This window comes from Leptidea sinapis, chromosome Z (assembly GCF_905404315.1).
Source record: "Leptidea sinapis chromosome Z, ilLepSina1.1, whole genome shotgun sequence".
Taxonomy (NCBI): Eukaryota; Metazoa; Arthropoda; class Insecta; order Lepidoptera; family Pieridae; genus Leptidea; species Leptidea sinapis.
In genome coordinates, this window is record NC_066312.1 from 16,423,455 (window position 1) to 16,434,293 (window position 10,839).

Below are 10,839 nucleotides of genomic sequence, written 5' to 3' on the forward strand. Positions count from 1 at the left end.
AAGAGCTGGCGGTTGATTATGCTCTCCATGATTTTGGAGAGCAGGGAGGTAATAGCAATAGGCCTGTAGTTTGCCGGATCGGAACTGTCTCTTTTTTTGGATCGGATGGACAAGGGCTGATTTCTATGAGTCGGGGACCACGCCTTTTGAATAAGAGTGCCGGAATGAACGCGTTAGCACCGGTGTCAACTCAGGGGCACACGTTCTAAGCACGATTGAAGAAATACCATCCGGCCCGCTCGACTTCCTGACGTCCAACGAAAAGCTCACATAACAGTTTTCTGTCTGAACTGTACTTCAGGCATAGAGCTCTGACACCGCGGGATGGTCGGCGGTGTTTTTCCGTTGTCGTCAAGAGTCGAGTTGGAGGCGAAAAGAGCGCACAGGAGATCGGCTTTCTCTTTTGCCGTATGGGCCAGGGTGTCATTCCTCATATGCAACGGCGGCAGGAACGGCTGGTTGAAGTTACCAAGAGCAGCTTTCGACAACGACCAGAACTTGCGTGTTCCGGTCGGGTAACTGGAAAGCTGCTCGCCGATTTTGACGACTGGTTTTGATTTCGCACGGGCGATTTGCCGCTTAAAAATCTGGAGGCACGGTTATATTTCCTCTTAAGAACTTTGCAGTTCGGATCCTTTGAGCCCAGCGCCGCAACCCAAGTTCGATACGCCTGTTTTTTGCAGTCAGATGCTTCTTTAACTGACGCATCGAACGAGGGCTGTGATCTGCCACCAATCGGTACTACAGAGCTTGGTATAAAAATATCCATGCCTTGTAGAATCACATCGGCTACTGCAACGGCGCAGGAACTAGGATCATCCGAAGGGAAACAAACCTTGCCCCAAGGGTAGGATGCAAAAAAGGAGCGCATCCTATCCCAGTCTGCTGACTTGTAGTGCCAAACGCGGCGGGTCGCTGGTGGTCTGCGACGTTGGAGTCGGATAGGCACTACACTCCTGAACAGGCAATGGTCGGACGTTCCGAGAGGGGCGTCGACAAAGACCTGGTAACCATCGGGATGTGTAAGCAGAAGATCTAATAAGGACGGCATATGGCTATCCACATCCGGGAGCCGCATTGGGGTCTCAACCAATTGGGACAGACCATACGCCAATGCAAAATTATGCACAGTCGCCCTGCGTAGTCTGTGGTACGTGATCCAAGCCATTCGGCATTGTGCCCGTTGAAATCACCCAAGACTATTTCAGCGGAGGGGATCTGTGCAAGCACGTCGTCAATTGCCACTTGAATGCAGCCCATGAGATGATCCGTTTCTGCGTTACCACTATGGGACCTGTAGACACACGCATAGATGCGGACGCAGTCCTGTAAATCTACGCGGAGCCACAGAGTAGACAGGTCCCTACCCTCAAAATTGCCGAGACGGCGACAGCAGATATCCTCCCTAACGTAAACACATACCCCGGCATGAGGCAAAAAATTGTTCTCAATTTTGTATCCACAAGGCCGGCTGCGCCGTCATAAGGTGGTGGCGTTTAAATTGGAGTGAATTCCCCTGATATTGCAAAAGTCCACGTTGAGCGTGGAGCGGGGTGCCGTGGTGTTACTGCCTCGTTTGTCCTCGAACATGCGCGGTTCTGTGCCCTCCCCAGAATACGGCGGGCAGCCTGAGCGAGAGTGCTCGGGGAGGGATTCTCCGACTCTGGTAGAGCCATGGCCTCCGGTCTTTGATACTAACCTATACGAGACATAGGCATTAGCCGCTACTTCACGCCGCGCCGGTATTCTGTGCGAATGTGGTAATTAACCCGGACGTGTCTGGCCCGATTGTGCTGACGTATGATTTTTGTACGGTGTTGCGGAAATAATGGATTAGAAGCCGTATTGAAACAGTATGAAACTGATGCCGTACAGAATGAAATGACCAAATTTACCCGACTTTGTGGCGCACCATTTTTTTACGGCACTGCGCGCTTTAAAAATATATGCACAAAATGTACTCACCTGCACTTTTGAATTCTCACCAGCACTCAGTTGGACAGTGACGGCATAGTACTGAATCTTATTATTTTATGCTCTTATATCGTGCTATATATGTCACCTGGTGGTTCATATGACCCATCCATTTTTTGAACATGTGCCTGTAGTCTAATACTCTAATTCGGGGGCAGAGTTAAGGTAAAATAGCTCTTCGATACACATTTGTTAAAAAGTTATTTCTTAACATTTTGCTGAAATTCAATCAATGATTTTTACGGATCCAGGTTACTATCTATCTTGTATCGGCAGCATTGCCCCACAGCAATATACCATGGGACATAATACTATGAAAATAACTAAAATAAATAAGTCGCGCCGTATCTATGTCAGTTAAATAGAATTTTCTATTGGCAATTCAAAATAGTATGGAGGTATTTATTTTATATATTTATATGATATTTATCAAGTCGAACTTAAGGTTCAACAATTTGTTTATCTTCGTGCAGTGATAAGGTCCATGTTAGTACTGTCCATATCCACTTAAGATTTTTCTGGCGGAAAAACCAGAAGCGTAAGTTTTTCAATTATATTTGTTGTGTTGTATTACTTCCTTACTTGTAAACTTATCAACCGTTGGAAACTGCTCTTAAACGACGTGGACAGTTTTTTAAAATATATTCTAGTGAATAAGATCAGAAGGATCTCTTTTAAGCCGACGCCAGTGTTGATACGCAAGTTTTTGAATTTGAAACTTGTCTGTGTCACGTCAGCATGAATTAACGTGAGAAAATTTCGTGCAAAGATTTTATGATGCATGCGTGCAATATATCATTGCTTTGACTTTCAATGTCATTTAAGTCAACAAGTAAGTTATGCTATTGTAGTTATTACTTTTTATAGACGTCCAAGCACCAGTGGGAGGCTCCTTTGCACACGATGCCGGCTAGATTATGAGTACGACAACGCCGCCTACTTCTGCCATCAAGAAGTAATGAGACTTACTATACCTTATGTCTCAAGGTGACGAGCGCAATTATTGTAGTGCCGTTCAGAATTTTTGGGTTTTTCAAGAATCCTGAGCGGCACTGCATTGTTATAGGCAGGGCGTATCAATTAACATCAGCTGAACGTGTGGCTAATACACATTACTTTAGTATATTTATTTTATCATATGTATATACATATCCTGCTCGTCTCGTCCCTTATTATCATAAAATAACGAGAGTTCCATTGGTTTCAGTGATGTATTAACTTGAATACATACTGTTTTGAAAAGATATAATTAATAAACTTGCTAGTTTAATCAGTTATTGATTTTCTAAGAACTTTCAAATTGACTCTACTATGTCTTAAAATAATAAAAATAAGAAAAAAATTATTATTATTTTAATAATTATTTTCTTTTTGTGTATTATTATATTGACGCGAGGTTTTGTGAATGTGAACGTTTTGTTTTACTTAATTTTATTAGTTACTTGATTTTTTTTAAAACATTATTTGAAAAGTTAATTTCAAGGTCACATTTTTTCGTTTGTATTGTCAAGTAATTTGAATATACATTTGTGTTTTATTTAAACCTAATCCACATGCTCTATGCAGTAGGATGATGCGACACTGTTGTTCTACTGTCCGTGGGAAGCTGGGGCGGGTCGCTAGAGGGAGATTCACGGACTAAGATCTAGGTATCGATATAAGAAGTACAAAAATTCTGAAAAGATACTTCAGGCTCTTTAACTAAATAAAATAATAAAGCACCACGGTTGACCACCGAGGACGAAAATTGCAATCAATATGACTCACATAGGCCGTCAACCCATCTCCATTGCAAATTTCATGAGAATTAATAATCCGCGCAGCTGTGTAAGTGTAGCAGACAAACAATTCTACATAATAAATGATGTTCTCAATAAATAATTTTAATAATTTCCTTTTTAATGTGACGTTTGACTTTCCCTTTGGTATTGCAAGAGTTCCTTCCGGTAGGGTGATGACACTTACCATTAGGTAGTCTCCAATTGAAAATTAAATCTTGCCCTTTTGGAAAACATTGCTTTTTTGTCTCTCTCTCTCTCTCTGGTGTCGGTCCCTCATGTGATGATCGTGGTCATTTCTATGTGGTTCTATCTGGAGCGGATGATCTGCCTCCACCAGATTCTGTCCAGCGTGTCTCTAACAACCGTGGAGAATTTGGGTGACGAGTCTTTGAATTTGGTGACCGCGCGATATTTTGCCTGCGGTATTTCCAACCAATAAATGTTTCCAAGCCTTCGTCGCCTCCTTGTTTGGCCAAAATATGAAATAATACGTTGACTGCATATGGTGGACAAACTAGTTTTTATTTAGAGCTGGTTCAGGATCGATACATTGGTGAGTTTCGCCGTCCAACATATTCTAAACAATAGCCTCGAACTCTTCATCTCGGGTGCATCATCTTTGCCTTTCACCGCTCAAGAGTGTCCACGTTTCTACTCCATACAGGAAGATAGAGAAAGCCAGTGCTCGTATCAGTCTAGGCTATTTTTTTTCAGGGTCTTATGAATTAATACCTACACGGAATCATACACAAATATCGCTTAAAATATAATGTGCCATATAAATGAATAATTAATTTCATACAAACCGTGGTGTGACCAAGTTTTGTAGTTACTCTGACATAAAAAAAACCTACCAAGGCCAATGCTGCGTCTATTACAATAAAGGTATAACAAAAAGTATTCTCCACGCTTGTATAACAGTAATTATATTTCCGTATTTGTTTGATGCTTAAAGATGATATATGTACTAGTAATCTGACAGCGTACACGTAGGTATCTATCAAGCTCAATAGGTTGGATTGAAGTGTTTTTATTACATAGAATTTATTTGGCATACTGTGATATCTTGTTTAATAATGGCAATACAGGATCTAACCGTATAATACTTACTGCGTCGTACTTAATGTCGCACACAATTATTATTGTGTGCAAGGTAAATTGGGATCAATTTGCTCTAGAGAAATGGTTTTTTTCATGGTTTTATCCTGATTTAATGATTTCTTGTTGTTGTAGTATAAGATTTATATTAGATTAGCATGATGTATCATCTTAACTATGTTTCTTAATTTTCAGTCACTTCAAGACGTCCGATTACTTTCAGTTATTTGGGCTTAAATCCTAATCATAACTAAAAAAACACGCTCTTAATAGAAGAAAATAATTTTTCAATATGGACAATTCGTTTTATAGCTATATTAAGTCCACTGGTTTAATGGACCACTGGTTTATGTAAAAGTAATTCTCAGCAGACTTCGTCATTTACGTAACGATTAGAAACGTGGAGAGTTATCATGTAGATTCATTTGTAAATCCGGAAAAATAATATGAGGCCTGAACTTGACTGCTGCATTGCAAAGAAATATCGATGAAAAAGCTGAACCTAGATACAATCAATCACTAGGATAAAACTCACTGACTATATAGCGTAGTGTGATCAGATATTCGCGGGAAAGACAAGATAAATTCACATTTTTAAACAATGGCCATGAAGAGATCCTTCTATTTGGTTCAGCAAAGAATAAAAATATTGCCCGGAAAGGATAGAGTGACTGTATGTCTTACTATTAAACACAAAACAGACGTCACCAGCTTTAAAAAACTTACTAAATTGCAAACATAACTAAGTAACAATGAAAGACACAAATCTCAGTTCGCAAACCTGAAATCTCGAATGCCTTATTTAGAGCAGAAGTAGATCAGTACCTAGAAATTGCAAACTATGTTTTGCGATTGCAATGTAACAGTAATAATTGTCTCTTACGTAAATCTCATAACAGATGTATTGTTAAGTTTTAAACTGCAGCACTGATTACAACAACATTCATTGAATTGATAACTGTCCAACGTATTTTCTGCAATTATTTTACAATGGAAAAATATCCTATAGATTTGGTGGTGTACTTTTTTTTCGAGATGCCTGGCGACTTTTCATGTTTAGCTAAATATATTCTTTAATAAAAACACTGAAATAAATATCTAATCACCGTATCACTTTATTTACTCATTACCATTTATAATGTTGCAAATAGTGGCTTGATGTGAAGTACTTTCTCGCCAAGTTGACTACACCAATCTTTTAGAAGTAATTTTAGTCTTCTCTTCTAAGTGGCGACCGAAGTGAACGTCGCTGGATATATCGACGCGCCCATAATACCTGTGGCAGTTTTAGAAGGTATCTTGAATCGAGGGGATACGACACGAATCATACGAGTAATTTTTGAATATGGGCAATGACGTATAGAACGACAATTAATACGGGATTTCGGTGCGAAACTAATGCAGCAGACACAGCTCGCAATATCAATGCTGTGTTTGGAGAGGATACGGAAAAAGAACGCACACGTTTTGAAGAATAAGTTGATGAAGGCCAGCCAAAAATATAAATAATGGTGAACTGTCGACTACAAGGAATGAGATGTATGGTTTGATGTCAGCATACCCACAATATAGACCTACATATTTGAATCAAATCAGTACAATAAAGAAGCTTAATAAAGGCCCACGGTTTAACTGACCTGCAGATAGAAGTACGCATCGAAGCCTGCTTAACGATGTTGAACTGGGGAAATTTAGGGGATTTTGGGGCGAATTATGACGTGTGATGAAAAGTAGGGAATATTGCACATTGGTGACATCAGGTCAATCGCCTTATCAGTAGCCCTAAAGCGAAGCTCACTCTTATAAAATCGATGTTAACTGTTTGATGGTTACTTCATGGTCTTATTTTCTACAGCTTATTCAGAACAGATAATTATGTAATGAACTGAACTTCTAACAATGATGGTAATATAGCCGTCACAAACTATCTTCAGCATAACTTCGTGATAACTCTAGACCCCACACGGCTCAGGGAACCGAAACTCTGTACGACCTACATTTAGATTTTTCCGCGATTTGGACAAGTACATTTATGGTAAATCTTTTTGTTTTAAGATTCAATACAAAATACCTTCACAGCGTTTATTAGTCCAACTCTCCAATCCAAAAAAATCCTATGCGGTAGATAGGGTAAAATAACGTTCCGGAGAAATTGCATGAAGTGTATAATAATAAGGGTAGTAAATAAGTAAAATGATTGAGTAAAAATAATTAAAATTAAATAAAATTGTAGAATTTATATAGAATACGGCAATTCCTGAGTTGACATTCAGTTATAGACATATTTAAAGAACAGCTTGACTAATCGTGATGTAAAATAAAATTTGTATTTGCTATCGTAAGTTTGTACTGCTTGTATGATGTGGTGCAGTAAGGAAAGAACTTTTCTCTGCTCGTGCCTTCTGCGGCCGTACCTATTCCTTCCATTGCAAATCGGTACTCATAGGTGTGTCACGTACACGAAAGCAGTTGGATGCATTAGTTCTCTTGCCTGAACATGATTTTACTCTTTGGTGAAATTTCTTATGAAATTAGTACTTTTTTACTTTATATGCTTACGGTCTTTGCTATAACGCTGTGTGTTAACATCTGATAGCTAGTATGACAACATAAGAGCATAATGTTGACGACTAGATGCCAACACAACGTTTTAGATATTTAAGGACCGAACAAACGACCCGACCAACTATTGGTAGTTATTACACATATGCTATAGAACATATATAGAGATATATTATACGTATATTCGCTAGAGACCCTAGGCGAATTTTGATTATGGCCCATGCGTTGAGATACAAAACAGGCCGCCTTATATCTAATATGCTCAATGAGGAGTACCGTTTGCAAACTGACGACGGCCTGCTGACGTCACTATGAAAACTTCTGTGTCTATTTCAATGCACGGGGGTTGTTCTTTATAATGGATTGATACACGCGATAATTACTTATGCCACCAATAACCCAGATTTTAAGTCCACTGTGGGAAGTTGTGTACAGAAACTCGTCTTTAGTTATAAAATCGCAGTGAAACATTTTTTCACAAAATAAGTGATATAGAAATCGATAGAAAATAATTTTTTTATTTATTATGCCTTACTTATTCACAAAATAAAAATATAGTGTAGTAAAAAACCCTTTGCTAGATGTGGGGTTCGAATCCATGCTACCTCTCGGGAACCAGATCCTAAATCTTGCGCCTTAGCTAACTTCCTTACTCGAACAACCTGACTTAGTAGTAGTAGTAGTCCAAATTAATGATTCAAGTTCACTCCTAATCCGCGGCCGTCTGTAATATATCATGCCATTAGATGGACTGTACTGTGTACTGAAATTGTTAATTAAATTTGTATATAAAAATCATATTGCCATACGAAATCCACGCGCAATTTCTTAGAATTGTACTAATAGTTTTATATGTGGCTGGATTGAATCCGGGGATAATCGGAAACGTTGTGTGATCTTTACCGCCGCGCATCATATTAATCATAAGGTCAATAAACAACTTCTGAATGACATTGGTGTTAATTGAAAGGTAATTAGCGTGCGAACTAAGATGCAGTTCTCTTTGCATTTTAAAAAGTTGAATCAATGAATATTTCTTTGAATTTCTTGTAAATGATTTGGCAGTAAATTAAAAAGTGAATTGGACGAGTCTGCCAGTCGAGCAGTAAAAGTTGTTGTGTCGATCCTTGCTGTTCAAAGATGTTTCATTATTTCCACATAGATGTTTTTGTTCGCCAATTTTAAGCCATGCCGATTTGCATATTATGGCCTTATTTATTATTTTCGTCCTCAAATCTTTAAGCTTTAGCTAAAATTCATCATTGAAATGGTAAAAAAATCACTCCGACAGTAACTAACTGCTTTTAAAATAGTAGGAACTCTACTAGATATCTTATAAATTTTATACAGTAAAAATCAGTACGATTATTATTGGGGTAAACTCAAAAATATTTGGTAAAATTTGTTTTTTTTTACATTTTAACGTTGTTTATATGGAATTTCTACCCATAATTCCAGTCTCTTAGAACTGAAGAACTTAAAGACCTAAAACAGTTGGATATCCGGGTATCTTCGTACTCTCATGAAGATGATCACGAAATTAATGCAGATGGTTAAAAACGTGAAGCTATTTAAAAGACTTAGTATCCTAAAAAATTCAACTTTCTGGCATGATCTGTGACGAAATACCACGAACGCTTAGAGAAGGCATTATTCAGTTGTGAATATACAAATTATATAGTAGATTGGGTATAACCGCATTTTTTATGAAATAAGGGACGAGACGAGCAGAACGTTCAGCTGATGGTAATTGATACGCCCTGCCAATTACAATGCAGTGCAACTGCGCTCGTCACCTTGAGACATTAGATGTTAAGTCTCATTTGCCCAGTAATTTCACTAGTTACGGCGCCCCTCAGACCGAAACACAGTAATGTTTACACATTACTGCTTCACGACAGAAATAGTCGCCATTGTGGTACCCATAAATCTAGCCGGCTTCCTGTGCAAAGGAGCCTCGCACTGGTATGTTTTATTTTTGTTGCATATATTGTTTGTTTCCGAGTCATGGATGTTTAAATGTATTTATGTATGTTTATATGTATGTTTAAGTAAGTATATTGTATTAAATATATCGTTGTCTTGTAACCCATAACACAGGCTATATATGCTTAACTTGGGGCAAGATAATTTGTGTGAAAAGTGTGTCAGTATTATTATTATTATTATTATTGTAATTTAAATGTAAATGATATGTAAATTTAATTGAAAATAAGAATTTGTACTAGCATTCTGTTTTGGAAAGAGCAACCTTAGAGTTTGATGCTCGTTCTTCTCTAACGAAAACTGCGTTCCGAATGAGCCGTACGAAAAAATTATATATTTCAAGTGTAATGCAATTTACCTACGAAATATTTTTTTTAACTTAACCACGTGTAGACATATTTGTAAAGTGACTCTAAATAATTAACACAACTAAGGTTGTGTTAATAATTTAGAGTAAGAATTGGACTCCGCTGCAATCCAACTAGAAAACGCAAGTGTAGTCGCAAAGTGCGCAACTAATACTACGCCTAAGTGGGCGTACTCGATCGTAGTATCGAACGTTGATATGCCACGTGTTCTGTTAAACTTTGATAATAATTGAAACTAAAATGGGCCGGGTTGCCTAATAAAACTAATGTAATAATAATGCTACAAGAAATAAGAACGACACTGGGATCACATATCATCAGTAAGTATTTTGAATTTTCATTAATTTCAATGTATAATAAACACGAAGCGTAAAAAATCGCGAATCATATTTTATAAGTTACAAAATTTGAAAGATGCCACTGGTAGAACCTTACTTTAAGAACAGCCAATATACACTACAATATAAAGTTGTCGTTATGAAAAAGCTATTGTTATTAAGTAGTACAGTATCTAGTTGGAGCGCAGCGGAGACCAATCCTTAATCTAATATCATAGCATTAGAATTATATGTGTTATAAAAATGTGTCAATATCATCGTCAACACATTTAAAGAGGTATAAGCATTTCTAAATATTGCTGATGTAATTGTTTTGAATTATTATTATTATGTATGTATATTTAATAATATAAAATGGGCTTATGTTTAACTGGTTATCAAAAGGTTAGAGTTATAATAAAAAAAGTTATATATTTTTTTTCCTAATAACGTTAATGTTTACGAAACATGTTGCAAGTATTGTAGTTTGTTTGAATAACGTTAGCACGCAATTACGGTGTACCAAATTTGCAGAACATTTACTCAACTTGGTTGCGGATCTGTCTCTTAAAAAGTACTTTTTTATTTGCAATGCATATAATTTATTTAAAAATAAATCCCTCTTTATAGTTTTAAAGGGTAAAGCTTAAATATGTCTTGCCTGTAAAATATAGTGATTATAAAATATTTAATTATAAATAAATAATATAACTAGCTGGTTGTACTGGGTCATCTAACGGTCTGAAAAATAGA